Source organism: Aotus nancymaae, unplaced genomic scaffold (genome assembly GCF_030222135.1).
Source record: "Aotus nancymaae isolate 86718 unplaced genomic scaffold, 86718_ANA_hifiasm-v0.15.2.pri h1tg000062l, whole genome shotgun sequence".
Taxonomy (NCBI): Eukaryota; Metazoa; Chordata; class Mammalia; order Primates; family Aotidae; genus Aotus; species Aotus nancymaae.
The window spans coordinates 24,932,819-24,951,197 of record NW_026988476.1 but is presented as its reverse complement, the minus strand read 5'-3'; the positions used below and the strand labels follow the sequence as shown (position 1 = coordinate 24,951,197).

Sequence of the window (18,379 nt, the reverse complement as noted above, 5' to 3'; positions counted from 1 at the left end):
GGTTTTATATAACCAGCATTTTCTTACCTACCATTCCACCCCATATCTTTCATTTGGAAATCACACTTTCACTCTTCAGCTATCAAACTAACATTTTGAGCTGCCAACCCAGTATTCAATTTAGGTAGCATTTGTATCTTAGTTTGCATAGCATTATTGAGACAATTTCCCAAAAAAAATAGGGTTTCTTTTTCTCCTAAAGTCATTACTCATAATTGAGAGCGTTTATATTCGAAACCACTGGAAGACCAGTTTGGAGTGCTCTCAGTAACTGTACTTGAATTACAGAGTACTGTTCAGAGAAAACATACAAGGTTAAAATGACTGCTGACAATGTTAACATTGGCCACCTGATAGAATGAATTAAATAGGGGACAAAATTTAACAGATTTATTCACTATTTCTCGAATTTATTGCAAGTGTAGTGCATCTTTATAAACTCTAAAGATCTTTTTTTTTTTTTTTTTTTGAGACAGAGTTTCGCTCTTGTTACCCAGGCTGGAGTGCAATGGCGCTATCTCGGCTCACCGCAACCTCCGCCTCCTGGGTTCAGGAAATTCTCCTGCCTCAGCCTCCTGAGTAGCTGGGATTATAGGCATGCGCCACCATGCCCAGCTAATTTTTTGTATCTTTAGTAGAGACGGGGTTTCACCGTGTTGACCAGGATGGTCTCGATCTCTTGACCTCATGATCCACCCGCCTCGGCCTCCCAAAGTGCTGGGATTACAGGCGTGAACCACCGCGCCCGGCCAAGATCATTTTTTAAAAGCAAAATGACCTTAATTGCCAGCATGGTGGATTAGATATACTAACCTACTGTCACATTGAAAATGCATGGTGGCCGGGCGCGGTGGCTCACGCATTCACATGCAGTAAAGTGCTGGCAATTTAGTAAGGAATTCTCAGAAGCCAAAAACTAAGTGAAAGTGGCAACCCAGAGGGGAGCAGAAAGTTGAAGCCAGCTTTCATTTTGAGGGCATTTACCAAACTCCTATGCTTGTTATAATGATTGCATTACAAACGACCCCAACATTTAATGACTTAAAACAATGACAGTGTGTGTATTTGTTTGAGACAGTCTCTCTGTCACCCTGGCTGGAGTGCAGTGGCATGATCTTGGTACACTGCAGCCTCCACCTCCTGAGTTCTGGTGATTCTCTGGCCTCAGCCTCCTGAGTAGCTGGGATTAAGAGCACGTGTCACCATGCCCAGCTAATTTTTGTGTTATTAGTAGAGACAGGGTTTCACCATGTTGGCCAGGCTGGTTTCAAACTCCTAACTTTGAGTGATCTGTCTACCTCAGACTTCCGAAGTGCTGGGATTACAGGCGTGAGCCACCACATCCAGCCCCAAGCTTAGAATTGGAAGGATGGCCTGTGCCAGAGTGGGTAGAAGGTGGTCGTCTGTGATTGACACTAATTTCTACCCACTTTGGGACTATATTATAAAGGGAAGAAACTAATGGAATAGGAAGTAAACATAATTCAATAAGAAAGCCAAAAGTTAGGCCGGGCGCAGTGGCTCACGCCTATAATCCCAGCACTTTGGGAGGCCAAGGCAGGTGGATCATGAGGTCAAGAGATCGAGACCATCCTGGTCAACATGGTGAAACCCCGTCTCTACTAAACATATAAAAAAATTAGCCGAGAATGGTGGTGCGTGCCTGTAGTCCCAGCTACTTGGGAGGCTGAGGCAGGAGAATTGCTTGAACCCAGGAGGCGGAGGTTGCGGTGAGCCGAGATCGCGCCATTGCACTCCAGCCTGGGTAACGAGCGAAACTCTGTCTCAAAAAAAAAAAAAAAGACAGCCAAAAGTTAGCCTTTTGATAGATTAATGAATTAGAAGAATCTTTACAAGATTGATGAAGATGAGAGAAAAGCACAAAAAATGATCTTAGGAATGAAAAGAGATTTATTAACTACAAATGATACAGATATAAAAAAGAAGCTTGTGATCAGTTTTGTGTGTTAACTTACCTAAGCTAGAGTCACCAGTATTCAATCAAATACTTACCTATATATTTTGAAGGTATTTTGTGGATCATATTAAAGTTCATAATCAGTTGAATTTGGAGAAGAGAGAATATCCTAGATCATCTCTATGGGCCTGATTCAATCAGTTCAAAGACCATAAGAGCAAAACTGAGGCTCCCCTGAGGAAAAATAAGACATTATACCTGTGAATAGCAATTTCAGCTCATGCTCAAGGCTTCCAGCCTGCCAATCCTGAAGATCTGGACTGTGGATTTAGGGTTTGAGACTTGCTGTGCCAGCCCCATAATTATGTGAGCCAATTTATTTCAAGAAATCTTATACAGATATATATATCCTACTGGTTTTTGGTTGAACACTGATTCAAGGTATTACAATTTTAGGACAATAAATTGAAAAACTTTGATGAACAGCTATGTACAAAAGCAGAGCTTATCAAAATTGATGAGACATTTATGATAAAGGTAATAAAACATTTAGTAGTAAATTTAACAAAATAAGTGCAAAACTTACATTTTGAAAACTATAAAACATGGTTGAAAGACATAAAAGAAGAACTAAATAAATTGAAAGCCATCTCACAGTTATGGATCAGAAGAGTTAACATGATAAACACTCCCTAAACTTACCTACAGATTCAGTGCAATCCCTATCAAAACCATGGCTGGCTTCTTTGCAGAAATTGACAAGCTGGTCCTAAAATTCATATGCAAATTCAAGGGATCCAAATAGCTGAAACACTCTTGAAAAAGAGGATTCACCCTTGATTTTCAAAACTTACTACAAAGACAGTGTGGTACTGGCTTTTAATAGATGTAAAGATTAATGGAATAGAATGGAGAATCCAGAAATAAACCCTCACATTTACAATTAATTGATTTTTAACAAGAATGCCAGGAAAATTTAATGGAAAAAGGATAGTCTTTTTCCACAAATGGTGCTGGACATCTAGACACATCCAAAAGAAATTGGAGCCCTACTTCACACCATATAGTGGATTAAGACCTACATGTAAGAGTTAAAACTATTAAGATTCTTAGAAGAAAACATAGATGTAAATCTTTTTGTACTAGAATTACAATGAACAAGAGAAAAAAAGATAAAGTCAACATCATTTGATGTTGCGGGGAACACCATCAAGAAAATGATAGCCTTGGCCCGGCGCAGCAGCTCACGCCTGTAATCCCAGCACTTTGGGAGGCCGAGGTAGGCAGATCACAAGGTCAGGAGATCAAGACCATCCTGGCTAACACCGTGAAACTCCATTTCTACTAAAAATACAAAAAAAAAAAAAAAAAAATTAGCCACGCATGGTGGCACGTACCTGTAGTCCCAGCTACTCGGGAGGCTGAGGTAGGAGAATGCTTGAACATGGGAGGCGGAGGTTGCAGTGAGCTGAGATCATGCCACTGTACTCCATCCTGGGTGACAGAGCGAGACTCCATCTCAAAAAAAAGAAAAAGGGCAGCCGGGTGCGGTGGCTTACGCCTGTAATCCTAGCACTTTGGGAGGCTGAGGTGGGTGGATCACCTGAGGTCAGGAGTTCAAAACCAGGCTGGCCATCATGGTGAAACCCTATCTTTAAAAAAAGAAAAAAAAGGGTCTGGGCGCGGTGGCTCACGCCTGTAATCCCAGCACTTTGGGAGGCCGAGGCGGGTGGATCACGAGGTAAAGAGATCGAGACCATCCTGGTCAACATGGTGAAACCCCGTCTCTACTAAAAATACAAAAAATTAGCTGGGCATGGTGGCGCGTGCCTGTAATCCCAGCTACTCAGGAGGCTGAGGCAGGAGAATTGCCTGAACCCAGGAGGCGGAGGTTGCGGTGAGCCGAGATAGCGCCATTGCACTCCAGCCTGGGTAACAAGAGCGAAACTCCGTCTCCAAAAAAAAGAAAAAAAATTATATTGAAAAAAAAAAAGAGAAAAAGGGCTAGCCAAATACAGTGGCTCACACCGGTAATCCCAGCACTTTGAGAACTCTGAGGTAGGAGGTTGCTTGAGCTCAGAAGTTCGAAACCAACCTGGGCAAGATGGTGAGACTTCGTCTCTATAAAAAAATTGTAAAAATTATCTGGGCATGGTGGTGCATGTCTGTAGTCCCAGCTACTCAGAAGACTGAGGCAGGAGGATGTCTAGAGCCCAAGAATTTGAGGCAGCAGTAAACTATGATTGTATCACTGCATTCCAGCCTGGGTGACAGTGAGACAAAACAAAACAATGAATTGTATACTTTAAATGGGTGAAAGTATGGTATATGAATTATGGCTCAATAAAGTTGTTATAGTAAAACTAACTCAAGAAAAAATAGAAAATCTGAATAATCTATAACCAATCAATTTTTAAAATTAGTCTATATTTAGAATTCTTTTCAAAAAGAAAACCACCAGGGTAGATGAGTTTAAAATTCTATCACATAGTGAAGTAAAATTTACAGTCTTATATAATTATGGAATATAGTGACTGTCATAATCTTGATATAAAATTTGACAAGGTTAGTGCAAGACAGACAGATTTTAAACCAATCTCATTCATGAACATAGGATGAAAAAATCTTAAGTAAAAGTTTTAGTAGGCGAGATCCAACAATGTATTAAAAAATATTATTCAGCTGCCCCATTGGCTTAATCCTAAAAACACAAGATTGGTTTAACATTAGAAAGTCAGTTAATGCTGATTTAAGCACAAAATTGAAGGGTTCTTTCTCAAAAGTATGTATCTTGTTCAAAGATTTGTGCCATCTGGTTTATTTCTGTCACTTTATGGAATTAACTTCGTGTGTGACTAGACCATATCACCCAAGGGCTTATAAATACACTGAAGTATTTTGATAAGGAGGATAGTAATATAAGCATAAATTTAAAATACTGTAAGACTTGTTAAAAAGGGAATGATGCTATTGTTCCTTTACTTGTAAGTTGTATTTTATCTGTTTGTTTATTTTAGACATGGGGTGTCACTCTGTCACCCAGATTGGAGTACAGTGATGCAATCATAGCTCACTATGGCCTCGAATTACTAGGATCAAGGGATCCTCTCACCTCAGCTTCCTGAGCAGCTGGGACTACAGGAGTGTGCCACCATGCCCAGCTGACTTTTTAAAATATTTTGATTTTTAATTGTTTTGTAGAGACAGAGTCTCACCATCTTGCCCAGTCTGGTCTTGAACTCCTGGGCTCAATCAGTCCTCCCACCTTGGCCTTCCAAAGTGTTGAAATTACAGGTATGAGCTACCACATCTGGCTGTAAATTGTACTTATTTATTATTTTTCCTTTAAAAAAATTTTCCAACCCTGTAAATTAATTTACCAGATCTTTATCTTCTATTTTTCCTTTAAAAATTTTTTTCAGCCCTGTAAATTAATTTAATAGATCTTTAGCTTCTGCTTTCTCCTTGTATATTTCTGTTAGAATTTACGTGTCTCTTTTATAATGGTGGATACTTGTTTATCTCACCAAGAGACCCAGCTTTTTAAGAGAGAGAGAAAAAAAAAAAACATGCTGGTGAGGTGATTGGCATAATCAATACAGTGCAAGCTTTGGAGTTTGATAGGCTTAAGGTTTATATTTAGCTCTACCACTGGGGTAATGTGGCCTTGGGGGACCACTTAACCTCTCTGATTTCCTATTATTTATGATCCTTGTAATGAAAGAGACAGTAATTTCTTGCTCAGACCTCTTTCTCAGACAGCCTGCACAGTCCACATCTCCAGGATAGCCCACATATCTCTTGTCATCACCTCCTCTGGCCACAGCTGTGCTGGAAGTGCAACTGACCTCAATATTGGGGGATCTAATATCTCTCCCAGGTGTTTGGAATTTGGACACAGAAGCCAAATCAGTTCATCTGCAGAACTGAACTACATGGTCATTTAGAGGTGATGCCACAGCCACAGCAGAGGGAAGCTAAAGTGGGGAAGAAGAGAGATCATCACTGAGCAGAGAAAACCAATCTAGTGAAGTTGGAAAAGTGGGGAAAAAATTAAAAACAAACTGAAAAATTGTCACCCCCAATGTTACCGCAGCTGCTTTTGTGGCTCTGATAACAAAAAAACTAGAAAAAAGAAGGATGAAGAGTTGGCATTCTTATTCTTGGAGCAAATTAATAGCAAATGAAACATTTTGCCCAAGATTGGAACTGGTCCCTCAAAAAGAGTGTTCCTCTCTGAAGACTGGATTGGAATTGATATAGATGGTGTTTCCAAAGAGGGAGGAGTATTAATGTGGTTTGGTGAGATAGAGACTGTATATGACATCATCTCCCCCAAATATGAAATGTTATAGCAGCTGATTAAAAATAGTAGCTGGGTGTATCTAAAATATAGAAGAACTCTCAAACTCAACATTAAAAAACAAAACCAAAATATAATCCAATTAGAAACTAAGGAAAAGACATGCACAGGCATTCAATAAAAGGTTATACAGGTGGCAAATAAACACATAAAAAGATGTTCAATATCACTAGCCATTACAGAAATGCAAATTAAATCTACAGTGAGATACTACTACAGGCCTTTCAGAAAAGCCAAAATGAAAAATCCTGATGTTACCAAATGCTGTTGATACAAGTAAGGATGCAGAAAAACTGGATTGCTTGTATACAGCTGGTAGGAGTGTAAAACTGTACAGCCTCTCTAGGAAAGAGTCTGGCAGTTTCTTTCAAAACTAGAATGCATTTAACATACAAACCAGCAATTGCCCTGTTAGGCATTTATCCCAGAGAAATGAAAACTTATTTTTCCACAGGGACTTGTTCATGACTGTTCTTAGCAGCTTTATTTGTAATAGTACCAAACTGGAAACTTCCCAAATATCCCTCAATGTGTTAATGGTTAAACAAACTATGGTACATTTTACTACTCAGCAATGAAAAGGAATAAACTATTGATACACTCAACAACTTGGATTAACCTCAAAGACGTTATGCTGATTGAAAAAAGCCAATCTCAAAGGAATATAAACTACATAATTTCATTCATATAACATTTATTAAATAACGTAATTATAGAGATGAAGAACAGATGACTGGTTATGACAGTTAAAGATGAAGGCCAGGCATAGTGGCTCACACCTGTAATCCCAGCACTTTGGGAGGCCAGTGTGAGCCCAGGAGTTTGAGACCAACCTGGACAACATAATGAGACCTCATCTCTACCAAAAATTGAAAAATTAGCCAGGTGTTATGGCACATATCTGTAATCCCAGCTTCTTTGGAGACTGAGATGGGAGGATTGCTTGAGTTCGGGAAGTTGAGGCTGCAGTGAGTCCTAATCATGCTACTGCATTCCAGCCTGGACAACAGAGTGTCTCTATTAAAAATATTTTTCTTTCTTTTTTCTTGACATGGAGTCTCACTCTGTCACCCAGGCTGGAGTGCAGTGGTACGATCTTGGCTCACTGCAACCTCCACCTCCCAGTTTCGGGTGATTCTCCTACCTTGGTCTCCTGATAGCTGGGATTATAAGTGTGAGCCACCATGCCTGGCTAAGTTTTGTGTGTGTTTTTTTTTTTTTTGTTTTTTTTTTTAAGACGGGGTTTCACCATGTTGGTCAGGCAGGTCTTGAACTCCCGACCTCAGGTGATCTGCCTGCCTTGGCCTCCAAAGTGCTTGGATTACAGGCGTTAGCCACTACGCCCAGCCTAAGTTTTGTATTTTTAGTAGAAATGAGGTTTCACCATGTCAGCCAGGCTGGTCTTGAACTCCTGACTTCAAGGTAGTCCACCTACCTTGATTCTCAAAGTGCCGGGATTACAGATGTGAGCCACTGTGCTTGACCAGTTTTTTTCTAAGGTAAAAAAGTTAAAGGTGAATTGGGAATTGACATGGCTATAAAAGAATGGCAAGAGAGAGACTTGTGGTGATGGTACAGTTGAGTATCTTGATTATGATGGAGTTTCACAAGGCTATACATGTTATAAAATTGCATAGAAAGGCCAGTCGCGGTGGCTCACATCTATAATCCCAGCACTTTAGGAGGCCGAGGCAGGTGGATCACAAGGTCAAGAGATCGAGACCATCCTGGTCAACATGGTGAAACCCCATCTCTACTAAAAAAAAAAAATACAAAAATTAGCTGGGCATGATGGCGCATGCCTGTAGTCCCAGCTACTCAGGAGGCTGAGGCAGGAGAATTGCTTGAACCCAGGACGCGGAGGTTGTGGTGAGCCGAGATCGCGCCATTGCACTCCAGCCTGGGTAACAAGAGCGAAACTCCATCTCAAAAAAAAAAAAAAAAAATTGCATAGAACTACCCACCCCACACACACAAATGAATCTATATTGGTAAAATATGAATAAGTTCTATGGATTGTACCAATGTCAATTTATTGGTTTTGATGTTGTTTTTGATATTGTTATTGTCATTGAACTGCAGTTCAGTAAGATATTAACATTGGGAGAAAATGGGAGAGGGGAAGATGGTAGCAGGGGATATTCTACAACTGGCAATGAAAAACCCTAATGTGTCTGGTCACCAGTGGCTCACACCTGTAATCCCAGCACTTTGGGAGCCAAGACGGGTGGATTGCTTGAGTCCAGGAGTTTGAGACCAGCTTGAACATCATGGCAAAACGCCCTCTCTACAAAAAATACAAAAATTAGCTGGGTGTGGTGGTGTGCACCCGCCTCTACTGAAAATACAAAAATTAGCCGGGCATGGTGGTGGGCGCCTATAATCCAGCAACTTGAGGGGATGAGGCAGGAGAATCACTTGAACCCAGGAGGCGGAGGTTGCAGTGAGCCAAAATCATACCATTGCACTTGAGATTCTATCTCAAACAAACAAAAATTAGAAGTGCTCTAAAATGAAAATTAAAAAACTAAAATTGGTTTTGGTGGAGGCTGATGGTTAATGATGAGTTTTTGCTGATTTGTTTCAGATAACAAGGTAACAGAGATACCTTGCTGGTTGTCCATCTAATAGCTATTCCTCTGTTCTTACTTAGTTTAATAGAACCCTCCTTTTGTTTCCTGACAGCAACAAAGTAATTGGCATAAGTCAATTATGGCAGTCCCATTCCTCCTTGCCAGTGATTGGTCTATGGGTGACAGTGTTCTAGCCAATGAAATAAGGAGAAATTGGGGGCTTCTAAGATGATTTTTCTTGCTTGCTGACCTGTAAAGACAAGTATGAAAAGGAAGTACTTTTTTTCTCTTCTCCTTCCTTCTTTCCTTCCTTCTTTTCTTTTCTTCTTTTTCTTTTTCTTTTTTTTTTTTTTTTTTGGTCAGGGCCTCACTCTGTTGCCCAGGCTGCTGGAGTGTGGTGGCATGATCCTAACTCACTGCAGCCTCAAACTCCTGGCTTCAAGTAATCTTCCTGCCTCGGCCTCCCACAGTGCTGGGATTAAAGGTGTGAGCCACTGCTCCCAGCAGAGGAAGTGCTTTGGACCTCACTTTTCCTGCTGTATTTGAACCCTTTATTTTCAGAGCTCTAGACGTCATCTGTGCCAATGTGGAAACATTGACAACAGGCTGAGAATGACCAAGGAGAAAGTTGGTAAGTGCTTGAGTCCATGCCCACAATACTGCCTCCAGACTTCTGGTGAAGTGAAACAGTAAATGTAGTGTTTAAGCCAGTGGTTCTCAGCCTTGGCTGCACGAGAGAATCACTCGTAATGCCCAGGTCACACCCCATACCAATGAAATCAGATCTCACCAGATGGGAGCCAGGCCTCCTGGGTGATTCTGACATGCAGTCAATTTTAAGAACCACTGGTTTAAGCTGCTTTTAGGTGGACATTACGTTTCTAGCAGAAAAAGAAACATATAGATAATATATATATGTTATATATATATAATATGTGTGTGCATGTGTCTCCATGGTAGTGTCTGATTGAAAACATATTTATTTTCAGCCAGATAAAACTCAGAGCCCCCAAACAGTGAAAAGATCAGAATCCGTTTGTTTTCTCATCAGCTTTGGCTCATCCATCTGTGAAACATTCATAACAGTGCAGTTAATTTCTACAAATACTTGGATGACTGGCTGGGACAAATGTACAGTAGCAGTTGTGATGCTAAAAATAAAAATATAGCCAGAACAACAAAGTGTTATATGTAAATTCTCAGTGTTGCAAAGAAAAATCAGTACTGGCACAAAGGATTTTTCAGCAAAGCCATTTCTTTTACTTTATATAGAAAAGGTATCCTTGTTAGCAGTTTTGCCATGAGAGTACCCATCTGGGTTGCCAATTTGTTGGAAACAGATGCTCAATGCCACAAAGAAAAATTAGTACTGAGACAAAGGATCTTTTAGCAATGCAACTTTTACTTCCTGGACTGCAGGAAGGGTACCCTCACTAGCCATTTTGTCACGAGAGTACAATGAACAAAGGAAGGCAGACATATTTATCCCTTACGCATTTGGGGTCATCCTTACTGCTGTGTCTGATCTCTGTTGGCTGGAGCTAGACCTCACAATCTAAACTAAATCTTGATTGGCTAACAACTGAAAACCTTTTTAAACAGGTAAAAGCAATGGAGAACAAAAAGGAAGTCCAAATAAGGAAGAGGCATAGGCTGCGAGCTGGGACATGCCTGTGAGCACATCCAGCACAGATATTTTGGTTAAAATACAAAGACATAGAATGTACTACATGCCTATAAGTATGGCATGTCTAACAGTTGCATAGGATTGGGCTTAACAAAGAGTTATTAGTACACTTATGATTTATTCTTTAACAAGAAAGGAAACTTTAAAGAGGAATTTTTCTACTTCCCACACAAAGAAACATGGTTTTGTGGTCGGGCACGGTGGCTCACGCCTGTAATCCCAGCAATTTGGGAGGTCAAGGTGGGAGGATCACAAGGTCAGGAGATCCAGACCATTCTGGCTAACATGGTGAAAACCCATCTCTACTAAAAATACAAAAACTTAGCCAGGCATGCTGGCACGTGCCTCTAGTCCCAGCTACTCAAGAGACTGAGGCAGGAGAATGGCTCGAACCCAGGAGGCAGAGGTTGCAGTGAGCCAAGATGGCACCATTGCACTCCAGCCTGGCGACAGAGCGAGTGTGTGTGTGTGTGTGTGCGCGCGCGCGCGCGTACTTTACTTATATTTTTTTCCGAGATGGGGTCTTGCTCTGTCGCCAGGCTGGAGTGCAGCAGCACAATCTCGGCTTACTGCAACCTTGGCCTCCCAGGTTTAATCGATTCTCCTACCTCAGCCTCCCAAGTAGCTGGGACTACAGGCACATGCCACCATGCCCAGCTAATTTTTTTGTATTTTTAGTAGAGAAAGGGTTTCACTATGTTGACCAGGCTGGTCTCAAACTCCTGATTGCAAGCGATCTGCCTGCCTCCACCCACCACACCTGGCCACCAATCATAATTTTTTTGTTGTTGTTTGAGATGGAGTCTTGCTCTGTGGCGCAGGCTGGAGTGAAGTGGCATGATCTTGTCTCACTGCAACCTCTGCCACTCAGGTTCAAGCGATTCTCCTGCCTCAGCCTCCCGAGTAGCTGGGACTACAGGTGTGTGCCACCATGCCCGGCTAATTTTGTATTTTTAGTAGAGACAGGATTTCACCATCTTGGCCAGGCTGGTCTTGAACTCCTGACCTTGTGATCCACCTGCCTCGGCCTTCCAGAGTGCTGGTGTTACAGGCATGAGCCACTGCACTCAGCCCACCAATCATAATTTTTAAAAAGACAGAAACTAGAAAACCTTATATAACGATGGTTTTGAGTGAAAAAGAAAAAAAAAAGACAGAAACTAATTAAAATAGAAAGCTTCTGTGCTAAAGAATAGGAGCAAATTTTCTAAGGAGAACCAGAGCAGCATATTCTGACATTTAAGGGTCCTGCATGCTTACAAAGCTCAACAAGGAGGGTGCAAGCAGAATGAAACACAGATGCCAGGACAATGAATGAACAGGTAGTACTAAGAGCTTGGAAAACAGGCTGGGCGCGGTGGCTCATGCCTGTAATCCCAACATTTTGGGAGGCCAGGGTGGTTGGATCATGAGGTCAAGAGTTCAAGACCAGCCTGGCCAACATAGTGAAACCCTGTCTCTACTAAAAATACAAAAATTAGCTGGACATGGTGGCACACACCTGTAGTCTCAGCTACTTGGGAGGCTGAGGCAGGAGAGTCACTTGAACCTGTGCCATTGCACTCTAGCCTGGGTGACAAAGCGAGACTCCATCAAAAAAAAAAAAGAAAAGAACTCCAAAAACATGAAGAATGATCAAGGAGTCTAGTGGAGGTAGAATCCCCATTTCAGTTTCACTCCAGGAACATTCTCCACTGAGTGACACGTGATCACGATCCTTGCCACAATCCAGGGGAGAATGAATCCTGGTATGCCACTTGCTCTGGGGTGACTTGGGGGCACATAGTCACGGAAAGATAAATTCTCCCTATTAGTTTTCTTCCTTGTTGAGTGAACAGATTATAGAAATTTGAATGGTGGTTACAGAACAGAATGAAATGTTATAAATTTTTGATAATATGAAAATAGGGGGGCTGTCTTTAGAAGGGATGAGGGTAAGGAATTAGTAAGCTAATGTCCTCTGCTTACAAAGTGAGAGGTCAATTCGCTTTCTAGGGTGGTCAGGAAAAAATTTGAGACTTAAGCATGTTGATTGAAGATACAGAGATGACCAGTAGAAGAACTAGGAATAGCGATGTCACTATCAGGGAGAGGGGTAGATGAGTTAAATTCTTGTCTTTCATAGCAGTAAGTTAAAAGTAAATGTGTGGAGCTAATTAGTAAGAAATAGCAGTTGATTGCTTAGTGAGTTGGCAAAAAAAAAAAAAAAAAAAGAAATAGTAGTTGAGGTCGGGCACAGTGGCTCATGCCTGTAATCCCAGCACGTTGGGAGGCTGAGGCAGGTGGATCACTGAGTTCAGGAGTTGAGACCAGCCTGCCATCATGGTGAAATCTCTACCAAAAATTTCAAAAAATTAGCTGGGTGTGGTGGCATGTGTCTGTGGTCCCAGCTATGTGAGAGGCTGAGGTGGGAGAATCATTTCAACCAGAAGGTGGAGGTTGCAGTAAACTGAGATCACTCCACTGCACTCCAGCCTGGGTGACAGAGGGAGATCTGTCTCAAAAAACAGAAATAGCAGTTGAAACACATCATTTAAAGATGTGGTGGTCACTACTGGAAGAATCAAAACACAGAGCATTGGTTAAAAGATACTGCCTCTCAGGAGTAGAGCTGAGGGTGGAACTGTGGCTTTCCATTATAAGCTTTTTTTTTTCCTGATGGGGCCTTGCTCTGTTGCCTAGGCTGGAGTACAGTGGTGCGATCACAGCTCACTGCAGCCTGGACCTCCTGGGCTCAAGCGATCCTCCTACCTCAGCCTCCCAAGTAGCTGGGACCACAGGCACGTGCTACCATGCCTGGCTATTTGTGTGTGTGTGTGTGTGTGTGTGTATTTTTATTATTTTTTTTTATTTTTTACCAGGAGAAAGCGTGAACACAGTCCCCTACTACCACAAATTATGCAGTCGAGTTTCCCACATTTGGGGAAATCGCAGGGGTCAGCACATCCGGAGTGCAATGGATAAGCCTCGCCCTGGGAAAACCACCTTTGTGATCACAGTATCTCCCCTGCCAGGTAAGTATGTGTGTGTATTTTTTGTAGAGATGAAGTTTCACCATGTTGCCCCGGCTGGTCTTGAACTCCTGACCTCAAGCAACTTGCCCGCTGTGGCCTCTCAGAGTGCTTGGATTACAGGTGTGAGCTACTGCACCCAGCCTAGCTCATCTTGTTCTATTTGATTTTTTAAAACTATATGTTTATATCACTTGGTTGATACTTGTGCAGTACGTGGCAAATTTGTAATTAACCAGGGATGGGCAACATAGAGAGACGCATCTCTTAAAAATAATTTAAAAATTAGCTAGATCTGGTGGCATACACCTATAGTCCCAGCTACTCAGGAGGCTTAAAAGAGAGGATCACTTGAGCCTGGGCCCTCTAGGCTGCAGTGAGCTGAAATTGTGCCACTGAACTTCAACCTGGGTGACAGGGCAAGACCCTGTCTCAAAAAACAAAAAACAAAAAGTGTGTATCTATACACATATAAATACCTATATATTTTAAAGCCTATGTGGGGTTGTAAATTATAGGAAACAAGGACAGTAGGGAGCACCCCAGCTCACATGAAGAAATGGCTGTAAAGAAAACATGTTGGGGTCGGGCACGGTGGCTCATGCCTATAATCCCAGCACTTTGAGAGGCTGAGGTGGGCGGATCACGAGGTCAAGAGATCGAGACCATCCTGGCCAACATGGTGAAACCCCGTTTCTATTAAAAAATACAAAAATTAGCTGGGCGTGGTGGTGTGCACCTGTAGTCCCAGCTACTCGGGAGGCTGAGGCAGGAGAATTGCTTGAACCCGGGAGGCAGAGGTTGCAGTGAGCCAGGATTGCGCCACTGCACTCCAGCCTGGCGCCTGGTGACAGAGCAAGACTCTGTCTCCAAAAAACAAACAAACAAAAAAAAAGAAAACATGTTGAACTTGTGTACAGTACTGGTTGACTCAAGGCAATGAGAGAGCAAATGATGAAGCAGGAATTAATATTTAGGGGGTCTGGTTTAAGGGCATATGGGAATTATTTCTTTGACTGTTTTTGCAAATTTCTTTAAATCTGAAATTATAAAATAGAATTTAAAACAAATCTGGAAAATCTAGTACTATTTCTTTCCCTTCGCACTAGGCATTTCAACATGTTTGAAAAACAGTTTGCAGTAAATTAGAAATGTGGAATTCATTACAAAATTTTGCTTGGAACAATATTTAGACATTTAAGGGTTAAAGGAAAATAACATGTCCTGCTCTTTGTAGAAAAACAGCTGTGTGTCGTCTGATAGAGTTTTCAAGATGTGCTGGGCTATTGAGAGGTGCAGGCCAGCGATGCTTGCCTGAAGGCACTGAGCTGACCGAGAGAGGGGAAGAGAGCCGCTGTGTTGTCTGGCCGTGGCTCTGCCAGAGAGGGAGGCTGGCAGGTTCTGACAAAGGCAAGCTTAGCACCGCTAAATCAAGAGATAACATTTTCTGTGGATTGTACATGACTTATTTTTCTTTTCTTTTTTTAACATAGAGGGAGGGTTTCACCATGTTCCCCAGGCTGATCTCAAACTTCTGAGCTCTAGTGATCCCCTCACCTTGGCCTCCCAAAGTGCTGGGATTATAGGCATGAGCTACTGTACCCAGTCAACTTATATTTCTTTAGGCTGCCCCCTACACATTGCCTCCCATTTGATACCTGGTAGTAAAAGTCCAGTGCTTTCTTTTTCATTTGTTTTGACAGGAAATGATTCTTGTTTAAAACATACATTTCCTGTGTTCCTTTATTGATTGCTCAGCATGTGACAGGAACTGATCTCAGGTCTGTCTGAACTGGGTTCCATTATTACCCCACTTTACAGATGAGGAGGCTGAGTTAAGAGAGGCTAAATAACTTTCCTAAGGTCACATGCTTGTGATATCTCTGAACTTTAGATTTTTATCTAAGTAAAGAATAGTATCTTTGGCGGTGGCTCACGCCTGTAATCCCAGCACTTTGGGAGGCCGAGGCGAGTGGATCACGAGGTCAAAAGACCGAGACCATCCTGGTCAACATGGTGAAACCCCGTCTCTACTAAAAATATAAAAAATTAACTGGGCATGGTGGCACGTGCCTGTAATCCCAGCTACTCAGGAGGCTAAGGCAGGAGAATTGCCTGAACCCAGGAGACGGAGGTTGCGGTGAGCTGAGATTGCGCCATTGCACTCCAGCCTGGGTAACAAGAGTGAAACTCTGTCTCAAAAAAAAAAAAAAAAAAAAGAATAGTATCTTTAAAAGTATCTTAAAAACAGAGTAATTTGTTTATAACTGGTACAACTTTAAGACCCTGACAAAAATCATCTTAGTTATTGTCCTTGAGTGGTAGCCAATGATGAAGACCTCTGTTGTTAATAAAAGATTTTAATAATAAGCTCTTTTTGTAAACTATGAACATTTTGTTGTAACAGAAAAATCCATATAGTGCTAATAATAACAATAAAAGAGAAAGGAGGTTGCCAATGAAATGTAAAGTTGTAAAATAAGGCCAGGCATGGTGGCTCATGCCTGTAATCCCACCACTTTGGGAAGCTGAGGTGGGCAGATCGCTTGAGCCCAGGAGTGGGAGACGAGCCTGGGCAATATAGTGAGACCCCCCTCTCTAAAAAAAGTAAAAAAATTAGCTGGGTGTGGTGGCATGCACTGTGGTCTCAGCTACTCAGGAGGCTGAGGTGGGAGGATTGCTTGAGCCTGGGAGGTCAAGGCTTCTTCAGTGAGCCATGATTGTGTCACTGCACTCCAGCCTGAGTGACAAAAAGAGACCCTGTCTCAAAAAAAAAAGTAAAAAAAGGCCAGGTATAGTGGGTCATGCCTGTAATCCAAGCACTTTGGAGGCCAAGGCGGGTGGATCACCTGAGGTCGGGAGTTCAAGACCAGCCTGACCAACATGGTGAAACCCTGTCTTAAAAAAATAAAAAAATAAATATAAATAAAAATAAATTTGAAAACTTAAAAGTAAAAATAAATGCAAAATAAAATATAACCATACATAGGAAAACTGATTTTTAAAAATACAGCAAAATAATTATAACATTTTAATCCAATTTAAAATGTGTCATTATTTTTCTAATTAAAAACATTCTATTATTGTTAAACATGTGATAAACTTGCTTAGCAATCACAAAAACCCGCTTAATGAATATCAGAGTGAATGTCCTGCCTGTGGGGATTCAAACATAATTTTTTTTTAAATCAGGCTTGGAAGGATAAAGAGAATTTAAAATAAATAATATTTACACTTAAAACAAAAAATTCATACACTGTTTGCTAAAAGGTTTGGCAATAACTTGACTGTCATTTTGCCTTAAAGGTGCTTGCCAGCCTGCTCTCAGTGGGAAGAAAGAAAATGTCAGGTTAGACCCTTGTGTGGGAAAATCGGATTATTTCCTAGGTCTCTCTCCTGATTATTAGCAATGATTGTTGAGTAAGGACTACTCCTTTCTTACAGGATCAGAAAACCCTGGAGATAAATCTGTTCTTCTGCTCTGTTTTCAAGGCACAAAAAACCCCACCCAACAGCCTTCAAAGAAAATGTGGCAGCCTCAGCTGATGGCTCTTTGCTTAGTATTATAAAATCCCAAGAGAAAGGCAGTCTATAAACCTAACATTTGCTCATTTCCCTGAAGCAGGCATAATACTAATATTTATGGAGGTCTGCAAAGAGCCACTTGATGCAAAAGCCAGGTGACTATAAATGACAGAGGAAATTCACCTGAATTGGTTCAAGATGTGTGTTGCTGGGAAACTATGTCCAGAGGCAAATAATCATATTGATTCTAGGAAAATGGTGACACTAAGTAAGTGAACAGACAGGTGCAGCCACACAAATGCCATTTAGCCTTTGTATTTTTCCTTAGATGAAAGGCTTGCTCTTGTTTTGTATTAAAGCTGATGGCAGATTTTGAGAAAAAAGAATAAGGAATGATTATTTGCTATGATCAACATAATATTATTACTTAGGTGTATTTACCAAGGCCTTTTGCATACTTTCTTTTTTTTTTTTGAGACAGAGTCTCGCTGTCACCCAGGCTGGAGTGCAGTGGCATGATCCTGGCTCACTGCAGCCTCCGCTTTCTGGGTTCAAGTGTTTCTTGTGCTTCAGCCTCCTGAGTAACTGGGACTACAGGCGTGTACCCCCATGCCTAGCTAATTTTTGTAGTTTTAGTAGAGACGGAGTTTCCCCATGATGGCCAGGCAGGTCTTGATCTCCTGACTCAAATGATCCGCCCTCTTTGGCCTCCCAAAGTGCTGGGATTACAGGTGTAGCTACAGCGCCCGACATGCATCTATTATTTCTTATTTTTTAAAACAACTTTTTCCTTCTTGCAAGTGAGGAAATTGCAACCCAAAGAGGTTAAGGATTTCCCCAAAGTTTCACAGTGAAGGGCAGAGCTAGGATTTGGAAGCCATGTCTGTCAGACTTCAGCCTGGGCTCTTGTTACCACAGCTGCCACATGACCATTTCCTTGTGGTCAGAGAAAAATATTAAAATAAAATAAATGGCTGGGGATTATCACTTTTGTCGTAGTCCCAGCACTTTGGGAGGCTGAGTTGGGAGGGTCCCTTGAGGCTAGGAGTTTGAGACCAGCCTGGGCCACATGGTGAGACCCTGTCTCTATAAAATATTAAATTAAAATAAATAACGAGGAATTTATTTGCGGTGAACAGAAGGATGCCGAACATGGCCTTAGATTCCATTTGTGGGAATTGGATTTATATTTGCCAGTGAAAACATTTTCTGGTGTTTTCCTAATACATAATGGGGAAAAATATTTGGGGTCCCAATTAGATTTCAAGTGTGTGGAGGGCAGGACCATGTCTCTGTTGTGTC

General features: G+C 41.5%; 1 non-coding gene across 1 annotated transcript; it reads right to left on the bottom strand.

Annotated features, from left to right (window-relative positions):
• Window positions 1–13,399: 13,399 nt before the first annotated feature.
• LOC135270485 (U1 spliceosomal RNA) lies at window positions 13,400–13,563 on the bottom strand. The gene has a single exon (XR_010338658.1). It is a non-coding gene; the product is annotated as a U1 spliceosomal RNA (small nuclear RNA).
• Window positions 13,564–18,379: the final 4,816 nt, after the last annotated feature.